This window comes from Dioscorea cayenensis, chromosome 1 (assembly GCF_009730915.1).
Source record: "Dioscorea cayenensis subsp. rotundata cultivar TDr96_F1 chromosome 1, TDr96_F1_v2_PseudoChromosome.rev07_lg8_w22 25.fasta, whole genome shotgun sequence".
Classification (NCBI taxonomy): Eukaryota; Viridiplantae; Streptophyta; class Magnoliopsida; order Dioscoreales; family Dioscoreaceae; genus Dioscorea; species Dioscorea cayenensis.
Window position 1 is genome coordinate 25,614,521 of NC_052471.1, and position 12,003 is coordinate 25,626,523.

The window sequence follows — 12,003 nt, forward strand, 5'->3', positions numbered from 1 at the left end:
CACAGATTTTCCAGGAGGAAAATATCGGGCAAGAAAAGCTTCTACCATTTCCTCCCAAGTAGTAATGGATGCTCTTGTTAATGAATATAGCCACTGCTTTGCTCTCCCCTTCAATGAAAATTGGAAGGACCTCAATCTGATAGCATCATCCGTAACTCCATGAATCTTAAGCATGTCGCACGCTTCCGAGAAGTTCTGGATGTGGTTGTTCGGATCCTCATCAGCCAAGCCATTAAACTGTGCTGACTACTGTATCATTTAGATGAATTTTGGCTTTAATTCAAAATCCTGAGCTGTAATCGGTGGCCCCACAATACTAGACTGTGTATTCAAAACTGTGGTCTGGAATAATCTAATAGTGTCCTCTGCTGTTCATTCTGTTTTGCCATATTATCTGACCCTTCACCTTCTACCTCAGCTTGATTTGTATGTTCTTGCACAGGTTCTTTTCCCCATCAACAAAGTGTTCGTTCAAGTTTAGGATCTCCTTCAAACAATGCCAAATATTTCCCTCAGGTCATAACCAGGACTTCAACCAAAGAAAGAAAATCAAATCAGAACAATGGAACAATAAGAAAATGTGACATAGAATAAATGATGAATAGCTAAAATAGCAAAGTGCAAAGTGTTTCGAAAATGCCTATTCCCCCGGCAACAGTGCCAAAAACTTGACAACGCCACTTTGCATATTGTACCGCAAATGTACGGGTTTGTCAAAATAATAATACCATGGTGAGTGGTTAGTCGAAACCTCAAGAAATAGTGATCAGAAACACATAGATTGCTATTTAACTTGAGTAAAGATGAATTGATAGTGATGTGAAAACAAATCAATACAAATAGAAATAAGAAAAGAAGAAGGAGGCACAAATAAAAGATAGGAGAGGCAATCGACAATAAATCGGGCACCCAGACATTGCTCACTGTATGACTATTGCTTCTTGCAAGACCAATTATTATATCTCTTAATTGATGTCTAATGAGTTGTGGAAATCCTTAAACACACGGTCCCAAAACTTATGGTCAACCGTGACTAATCCTGCACTATGCCCCGGTGGAGAAATCGCTCAGTCTCAACACCTCACACTGTGCTAGGTTGCTTAATGCTCTAGGGATTTTAAGTGATAAACCCTATTCCCGAATATAAATCTAACCCTTTTGTCCAGGCGAAAGACCGCTAATCTCAGTTAAGCCCAAGATACTAAGGATTACTTCAACGTTTCACTCTGTTGCTCACGAAACTAAGGCCCAACGGAGTTCGTCTCTTAGCACTTCACTCTATTGTGACCGCAAAGAACTCATGGAACGTGGAGATAGGATAAATCACATCGGAGGGGAAAGGGGATGTTCCGCTACCTCTCGACTCACCCTCTCAACCCTTTCCAATCTAGCATTGTCTAATCCTCATGGTGTGTCACTTATCCACAAGGATTACCAAGATCGATTCTCAACCCTAGTGTCACTCTAAGGAAAAATCAACTCAACAAGCATTCGAGATTGGAACTCAATTAAAACATAAATTAAAGAAAGCATAATAAAAGGTCAAAGAAACAACATCATCCTAGGGTTTACAAGTCCAAGCACCCACTAGGAGTTTAGCTCTCCATGGAGCACAATACAATCAATAATGAAATCAAAAGTAAAAGATGCAATCCATGAATAAAGCCACCTTGGTGTTCATGTCGATGGTCTTATCGAGTGGCGGCGTCTTCTTCAAGGGTTCCCTTGTCAAGCCTAGGACACACCTCGCTGGATCAGTGCTGACAAAAGCTTCCCAAATAACTCTCTTCCAAATGAACGCGGTATTGAAGGTCGTCAAATCTCTCCAAAAGCCTAGCCCAAGCCTCTCCAAACCCTACCGTGGGCACCTCCAAAGGTGGAGAAAAGATAGCTAAGAGATGGGGTAAAAGATTTTAAAATCAGGTTGAAATCACAACTTAAATAGGGCTGGAATTGGGCATCCACACATGCGTATGGAATTTCCACACGCCCGTGTCAATCTTTAGAATTTCAATTTTCAGCAGCCTGTGAACTATAACTTCTATAGTATGTTGTTGTAGTGATTTACTACAGTACTTGCTATAGTACTCCGCCAAAATACTCCCAAATTGACACTTTTCATCAAGGCAACATAAACAGGCACACGTCCATGAGTGTGACTACCTTTGTGCCCCTCCAATTTGCATTTTTAGTTGTGCACAACGGAGGTTGGCACACACTCACATGGCTTTGAGAAGAACTTGTGTCTTCACATTTGTTCACTCCAAGATTCCATCAACAAAGTGCATACGCAATCTACTTTGGCTTCTTTCTTCCATATTTGTCTCCACAACCCTACATGCACAAAAAAACACAAATACACATGTATTAGTGATATAATTCGAGAAAAGTAATGCTAATTGTAAGAAAAAAAATACTTTGTATTACTAATACACAAACACTTATCATACACATTCCAAAAGGAAAACAGAGAATTAGAGATTTCATTCAAAACTAAAAAATACGAAACATTCTTAGAAAAAAAAAATTGGATAAGGGTTTTGATTCAAAACAGAAAAATACAAGACATTCCACAAGCAAACATTGGATTAGGATTTTGATTCAAACATAGGAGACATTCCCAAAAAAAACATTGGATTAGGGTTCTAATTCATAAATAGGAGGCATTTGAAAAAGAAAACACATGATTTCTATATTTTTGATTAAAAATCACTTGCCATTCTAAACAGAAAACATAGGATTCGGGTTTTTATTCATACCAAAAACATAGGAGACTTTCCGAAAAGAAAATGTTGGATTAGGATTTTCATTGAAAAATAGAAGGCATTCAAAAAAAGAAACATACGATTAGGGTTTTGATTAAAAAATAGTAGGTATTCTGAAAAGAAAACATAGGATTAAAAAATGCTATACATTATGAACAGAAAACATATGATTAGGGGTTTGATGAAAAACCTAAAAATAGGAAACATTAGGAAAACAAACCATAGGATTAGTATTTTAATGGAAAAATATGAGGCATTCTGAAAAGACAACATAAGATTAGGATTTTGATTTAAAACCAAAAAATAGGACACATTTCTAAAAGAAACCACATTATTAGGGGCTTGATTAAAAAATAGTAAGCATTTCCAAAAGAAAACATAGGACTATTGTTTTGATTCAAAAATAGCAGACATTCCTAGAAGAAAAATATAAGATTGGCTTTTTGATTCAAAAGTAGGTGGTACTCTGAAAATAAAACATATGATTCAGATTTTGATAGAAAAATATGAGACATCATGAAAAAGAAAACATAAGATTAGTATTTTGATTGAAAAATAGGGGATATTGCGATAATTAAAGATAGGATTAGGGTTTTGATTTTAAAAAAAAATAGGACACATTTTAAAAAGATAACATAGGACTAGGGTTTCAATTCAAAAATAGGAGACATTGCTAAAATAAAAAATATAGGATTAGGGTTTTGATACAAAAATAGGAGGCATTCCAAATAGAAAATATTAGATTAGGGTTTTCATTCAAAACCAAAAAATAGGAGATAGTCTAGAAAGAAAACATATGATTTGAATTCTTTTTGAAAAATATGAGAAAAAGTAGACATTCCAAAAAAAAAATATATTGGATTAGAGTTTTGATTCAAAAATAGAATACATTATGGGGAAAAAACATAGGATTATGGTTTTGATTTAAAAATAAAAAAAGGAGACATTCCGTAAAAAAAAACATAAGATTCGGATTTTGATTAAAAAATCTTGAAATAAGAGACATTCAGAAAAGAAAACAAAGGGTTAGCTTTTTGATTCAAAACCAATAAATAGGAGACATTCAAAAAACAAAACATAGAATTAGTATATTAATTGTAAAATAGGAGACATTAAGTAAAGAAAACATATCAATAGTGTTTTCATTCAACAACAGAAGACATTAAAAAAATATAGGATTAGGGTTTCATTCAAAACCAAAACGTAGGAAACATTCTGAATAGAAAAAAAATAGGATTAGGGTTTTGATTCAAAAATAAGAGACATTATGAAAAGAAAACATAAGGTAATGGTTTTGATTCAGAAATAGGACACATTCTCGATAGAAATCAAAGGATTAGAGTTTTGATTAAAAAAATTGGAGACATTTCGAAGAGAAAACATAGGATTAAAATTTGGATCCAAAAGCGGGAATACGGTGATGATTGAAAAATTGGAGACATTGCGATAAGAAAACGTAGGATTAGTGTTTGATTTAAAAATAGGAGACATACCAAGACCAAAAACGTAGGATTAGGGTATTGATTAAAAAATAGGTTGTGTTCTTAAATGAAAATATTGAATTACGGTTTTGATTCAAATATTAAAACAGAAGACATCCCATAAAAAAAAGATAGAAGATAGGATTAGAATTTTGATTGAAACGAGACACTCCTTAAAGAAAGCAAATGATTAGGTTTTTGATTTAAAAAGAAGAGACATTTTAAGAGAAAACATATGATTATGGTTTTGATACAAAAGTTGAAGAAATTCCTCAGAGAAAACATAGGATTATGGTTTTGATTCAACGGAGCCATTCTAAAAACAAAATATAGTATTAGGATTTTGATATAAAAAAGGAGACATTCCGACAAGAAAACATAGCACTAGGGCTTTGACTGAAAATCGAAGAAAGAGACATTCCGAAAAGAATATATAGGATAATGGTTTTTATTTAAAAATTAAATAAGGATATATTAAGAAAAGAAAACTTGAGATTAGTGTTTTGATTTAGAAATAGGAGACATTTAGAATAGAAAAATTAGGATTGGATTTTTGTATTGGAAAAATCAAAAATAAGAGAGATTGTAATATATATATATAGGGTTAGGGTTTTCAATGAAAACTTGGAGACATTTAGTAAAGAAAACGTATAATTATTGTTTTGATTCAAACTCTAACATAGGAGACATTTCAAACAGGAAACATAAAATTAAAATTTTCATTCAAAAATAGTATATATTAAAAAAAAGAAAACATAGAACTAGGATTTTGATTAAAACCCCAAAAAAAGGAAACATTCCCAAAAGAAAATGTGGGATTTAAGTTTTGATTCAAACCAAACAAATAAGAGATATTCCAAAAAGAAAACAAAGGATTAGGTTGTTGATTAAAAAATAGAAGGCATTCCCAAAAAAATAGATAAGATTATGTTTTTGATTCTAATCCAAAAAATAGGAGTCATTTGGAAAATAAAACATAGGATCAAGGCTTGATTCAAAACCAAACAATAAGAGAAATTCCGAAAAGAAAAAATATGATTAGGGTTTTGATTAAAAACCGAAAAAGAGAAGATTCTGAAAAAGAACATAGAATCATGGTTTTGATGAAAAAATAGGAGACACTACCAAAAGAAATCATCGGACAACTTTTTGATTCAAAACCGAAAAATTGGGGAAAATATGACAATAAAACATAGGATTAGCTTTTTGGTTGAAAATAAAAAATTACGAGACATTAAAAAAGGAAAACATAGAATTAACGTTTTAATTGACAAATAGTAGACATTAAGTAAAGAAAACATAGAAGTAGTGTTTTAATTCAACAATAGAAGACAATATGAAAAGAAAATATAGGAGTAGGGTTTTCATTCAAAATTGAAAAATCGGAGATATTACGAATAAAAAAAATAGGACTAGTGTTTTGATTAAAAAATAAGAGACATTAAAAAAATAAAACATAAAATTAGGGTTTTAATTCAAAAATAGGACACATTACCATAGGAAAACATTAAATTATGGTTTTGATTAAAAATTGGACACATTGTAATAGGAAAACATAGGATTAGGGTTTTGATTGAAAACAAAAAAAATAGGAGAAATTCCAAAAAGAAAACATAGGATTAGGATTTTGATTGAAAAATAAGAAACATTCCAAAAAGAAAACATCGGATTAGAGTTTTGATTTAAAAACAGGAAAAAAAAAAGAAGACATTCCAAGAAGAAAACATAGGATTAAGGTTTTGATGAACAAATAGGAGACATTACTAAAAAAAACATAGGATTAGTTTTTTGATTCAAACACCAAAAATAGGAGATATTCTGAAAATAAAACATATGATTAGCTTTTTGATTCAAAACAAAAATTAGGAGACATTCAAAAAGGAAAACATAGAATTAGCATTTCAATTGAAAAATAGGTGACATTAAATCAAGAAAACATATCATTATTGTTTTAATTCAAAAATTGAAGACATTCTAAAAACAAAACATAGGATTAGTGTTTTCATTCAAAACTGAAAAAGTAGAAGATGTTCCGAATAGAAACGTAAGGTCTAGGGTTTTGATTAAATAATAATAGTCATTATTGAAAGAATACATAAGATTAGGGTTTTGATTAAAAAATAGGACATATTCCTAAAAGAAAACATAGGATTAGGGCTTTGATTCAAAATTGACAATATAGCATTATGAAAAAAAAAACGTAGAATTAGATTTTTTATTCATAACTAAAAAATAGGGGACATTCTAAGAATAAAATATAGGATTAGCTTTTCAATTCAAATGCAAAAATTAGGAGACGTTCAAAAATCGAAACATAGAATTAGTATTTTAATTGAAAAATAGGAGACATTAAGTAAAGAAAACATAGCATTAGTGTCTTGATTAAAAAATAAAAGACATTTGAAAAAAAACATAGGATTAGGGTTTTTATTCAAAATGGAAAAATAGGAGATGTTGCCAATAAAAAAAAATTAAGACTATGGTTTTGATCAAAAAAATAGAGACATTAAGAAAAGAAAACATAAGATTGGGATTTTGATTAAAAAATATGACACATTTCTAAAAAAAAACATAGGATTAGGGTTTTAATTAAAAAGCAAAAAATAGGAGACATTCGAAAAAGAAAACATAGGATTATTGTTTTAATTCAAAAATAAGAGACATTAAAAAAAAACATAGGGATAAGGTTTTAACTCAAAACCAAAAATAGAAGACATTCCTAAAAGAAAACATAGGATCACAGTTTTAATGAAAAAATAGGAGACATTCTAAAAATAAAACATAGGATATTCTTTTTGATTGAATTACAAAAATTTGGAGACATTCAATAAGGTAGAAATAGAATTAGTATTTTAATTGAAAAATTAAAAATAGGATACGCCCCAAATAGGAAAATAAGACTAGGGTTTTGATTAAAAAATAAGAGACATTACAAAAAGAAAATATAAGATTAGGATTTTGATTAAAAGTTAGGACACATTCCTTAAAGAAAATGTATTATTAGTGTTTTGATGAAAAACCAAAAAATAGGAGACAATCCAAAAAGAAGCAATAGGATTATTCTTTTGATTAAAAAATAGGAGACATTCGAAAAAAAAAAAATATTATTAGGGTTTTGATTCAAAAATGAAAAATAAAAGATATTCCGAAAAGAAACAATAGGATCATGGTTTTGATGAAAAATAAGAGACATTACAAAAAGAAAATATATAATTAGTTTTTTGATTCAAAACTAGAAAATAGGAGACATTTAGAAATTAAACATAGGATTAGCTTTTTAATTCAAAACCAAAAATTAGGAGACATTCAAAAAGGAAAACATAGAATTAATTATTAAATTGAAAAATAGGAGGCATTAAGTTAAAAAAACATAGGATTAGAGTTTTGATTAAAAAATAGAAGACCTTCCACAAAGAAAATATAGAATTACTGTTTTTATTCAAAACTAGAAAAATGGGAGACTTTCGAAATAGGAAAAAATTAGGACTAGTGTTTTAATTAAAAAATAAGAGTCATTACAAAAAGATAACATAAGATTAGGGTTTTGATTCAAAAATAAGACACATTCCCAAAAGGAAACACATGATTAGGGTTTTCATTCCAAAATTGGAGACATTGTGATAAGATAACGTAGGAGAAATTCCTAATAGAAAACTTAGGATTAGGGTTTTCATTCAAATATAATAGCCCTCCCAAAGAGAAATTATAGGATTAAGGTTTTGATTCAAAAATAGTAGATATTTAAAAAAAAAATATAGAATTAGGGTTTTGATTATAAATTTGGAGCCATTCTGTAAAGAGAACATAGAATTAGAATTTTTATTCAAGAATAAAAGGCATTACGGAAAGAAAACATACGATTAGGATAGGATTAGAGTTTTAATTCAAGAATAAGAGGCATTACGGGAGGAAAACCATAATCCTATGTTTTCTTTTCGAAATGTCACCTATCTCATAATCTGCCCTGAATCTTATGTTTTCTTTTCGGAATGCCTACTATATTTGAGTGAAAAATCTAATCCTATATTTTGATTTGCGAGTCTCTGCTAATTTTTAATCAAAACTCTAACCATATATTTTCTTTTTGTAATCCCTCCTATTTTTGAATAAAAATCCTAATCCTATGTTTTCTTTTCAGAATGGCTCCTAATTTTTAATCAATCCCCTATTCTTATGTTTTCTTTTGGGAATGTCTGGTATTTTTTATTCAAAACCCTAATGCTATGTTTTCTTTTGGAAATGTCTCTTATTTTCAGATTTTAGTGAAAACCCTAATCCTATGCTTTCTTATAGTAATATCTCCTATTTTTCAATTAAAAACTAAATCCTCTATCTTTCACTACTAAATGTCTCACATTTTCAATCAAAACCATAATCTTATTTTGTTTTCCCATCGGAATGCCTCCTATTTTTGAATCAAAGTCTAATCTTTTGTTTTCTTTTTGGAATGTCTCCTATCTTTCAATCAAAACAATAATCCTATGTTTTCCTTCTGAAATACCTCATATTTTTCAATCAAAATAATAATACTTTGTTTTCTTTTCAACATTTCTACTATTTTTGACTCAAAACAATGATTCTATATTTTCTTTTCGTAATGAATCCTAATTTTGAATATAAATTGTAATCCTATATTTTCTTTTTGAAATGTCTATTATTTTTTAATTAAAAGCTTAATCCAATATTTTCTTATAGTAATGTCTCCTATTTTTAATTCAAAACTTTAATTCCATGTTTTCTTATAATAATGTGTCCTATTTTTCAATTAAAACTCTAATTCTATGTTTTCTCCTATTAATATCTCATATTTTTAAATCAAAACTCTAATTCTATGTTCTCTTTTCAGAATGCGTACTATATTTTAATCAAAAACCTAATCCTATGTTTTTTGATGTTAATGTCTCTTATTTTTAAATCAAAACCATAATCCTTTATTTTCTTTTCAGAATGTCCCCTATTTTTTGTTTTTTAATCAAAACGATAATCCAATGTTTTCTTATATCACCTATTTTTTTAATCAAAAGGCTAATCCTATGTTTTATTTTTGAAATGTCTCATTGTTTTCAATGAAAATGCTAATCCTCTATTTTTTTTAAGGAATGCATCCTATTTTTCAATGAAAAACCTAATTTTGTGTTTTTTGTTCGGAATGTCTCCTATCTTTCAATCAAAATTCTAATCTTATGTTTTCTTTTTGAAATATCACACACTTTTCAGAATGTTTCATAACTATAAGAAAAACATATGATTACCGTTTTGATTAAAACCCAAAAAATCGGGGAAATTTCCAAGAAAAAAACATGGGATTAGGGTTTTGATTAAAAAATAGTACGCATTTAGAAAAGAAAAGTAAGGATTTGCTTTTGATTCAAAACTAAGAGCTATTCCAAAAAGAAAATATAAGATTGGGGTTTTTATTGAAAAATAGGATACATTAGAATAAGAAAACTTAGGATTAGGGTTTTGATTCAAATATAATAAGCATTACCAAACGGAAAACATAGGATTTAGGTTTTGACTGTAAAATAGGAGACATTACTATATGAAAACATAGGATTATGGTTTTGATTGAAAAATAGGTGAACTTGATATAAGAAAATATAGGATTAGTGTTTTTAATAAAAAATAGGAGACATTACTATAGGACAACATAGAATTAACGTTTTAATTCTAAAATAGTAGACATTAAAAAAACAACACATAGGATTAGGATTTTATTCAAAGATAGGAGGCATTACGAAAAGAAAACATAGGATTAGTGTTTTGATTCAATAATAGTAGACATTTCGAAAAGAAAATAGGATTAGGGTTTTGATTGAATAATATGAGACATTTCAAAAAGAAAACATAAAATTAGGGTTTTTGATAGAAATATAAGAGATAATCCAAAAAGAAAGCATAAGATTAAAGTTTTAATTATAAAATAGGAGGCATTCCAAAACAATAACATATGATTAGGGTCTTCATTGAAAAATATGAGACATTTTTAAAGGAAAACATAGGATTAGGGTTTCAATTGAAAAATAGGAGATATTACAAAAATAAAACATAGGATTAGGGTTTTCATTGAAATATAGTAGGTAATCTGAAAAGAAAACATAAGATTAGGGTTTTGATTGAAAAATAGGAGACATTATTAGAAGAAAATATAGGATTAGGGTATTGATTCAAAAATAGCAGACATTCCCAGAAGAAAACAAAAGATTAGTGTTTTGATTAAAAAATAGGAGACATTGCTAGATGAAAACATAGGTTGAAAAATAGGAGACATTACAATAAGAAAACATAGGATAAGAGTTCTGATTAAAAAACAAAAAATTGGAGACATTACAATAAGAAAACATAGGATGAGAGTTTTGATTAAAAAACAAATAATAAAGGACATTTCCATTCAAAGACCTAATCTATGCTTTAATTTCGTAATGTGTCCTATTTTTCAATAAAAACATTAATCTTGTGTTTTCTTTTGTGAATGCCTGCTATTTTTCAATCAAAATAATAATTCTATGTTTTCTTTTTGTAATGTCTTGTATTTTTTAATCAAAGCCCTAATCGTATGTTTTTTTTTTAAAATGGCTCCTATTTTTGAGTCAAAAACCTCATCGTAAGTCCCTATTTTTTACTTTTTAATCAAAATCATAATATTGTGTTTTCTTATATTCATGTCTCCTATTTATCAATCAAAGCTTTAATACTATGTTTTTGTTTTTGAAATTTTGAATATTTTTCAATCAAAACAACAATCCTATATTTTGTTTTCAGAATGTCTACTATTTTTAAATCAAAACTCTAATCTTATGTTTTCTTTTCATAATGCCTACTATATTTTAATAAAAACCCTAATCATATTTTTATTTTTTGAATATCTCCTATCTTTCAATCAAAATCCGAATCCTATTTTTTCTTCTGTTAATTCCTCCGATTTATCAGTTTTGAATCAAAACCTTAACTTATGTTTTATTTTCAAAATGTCTCCTATTTTTCAATAAAAAATCTAATCCTTTCTTTTCTTTTTGGAATTTCATTTATTTTTGAGTCAATACCCTAATTCTATGTTTTCTTCCAAGAATGTGTACTATTTTTCATTTTTAAATAAGAACCCTAATCCTTTCTTTTCTGTTTGGAATGTCTCATTTGTTTGAATCAAAACCCTAATCCAATCATTTGTTTTTGGAATCTCTGCTAAATTTTAATCAAAACTCTAATTCTATATATTCTTTTCGTATTGCATCCTAATTTTGATAATCATCCTAATTCCACATCTACTATTTTTGAATCAATACCCTAATCCTATTTTTTTCTTTTTGGAATGTCTCCTATTTTTCAACCAAAATTCTAATCCTATCGAAATGTCTACTTGACAAGGTCCTCTTGCGTATATCCCGCAAGTACACGGGTTTGTCGAAGTAATAATCCCGGATGAGTGGGTATCGAATCCACAGGGAATAGGGAATGAAAACACATAATCCGATTCTTAGCTATGTGAAAGATTAGTACTGATAAGTGTGAAAATGATTCAATTCTCAAAAGTAAAAACAACAAGTAAGAGAGCACGAGAAAAGGAGGAGGTAAGGAAATCGATAAAGATGGGGTACTTGGATAATGCTCCGCCTAAGATAATTGTTTCAAGTGCAAGAACCACCTGTTATGCTTCCTAATCGATGCAATGGTGAGTCGTGGAAATCCTTAATTACATAGTCCCAAATCTAAGGTCAACTATACCTAACTCTATACATGTCCCGGAGGAGAGATTAGAT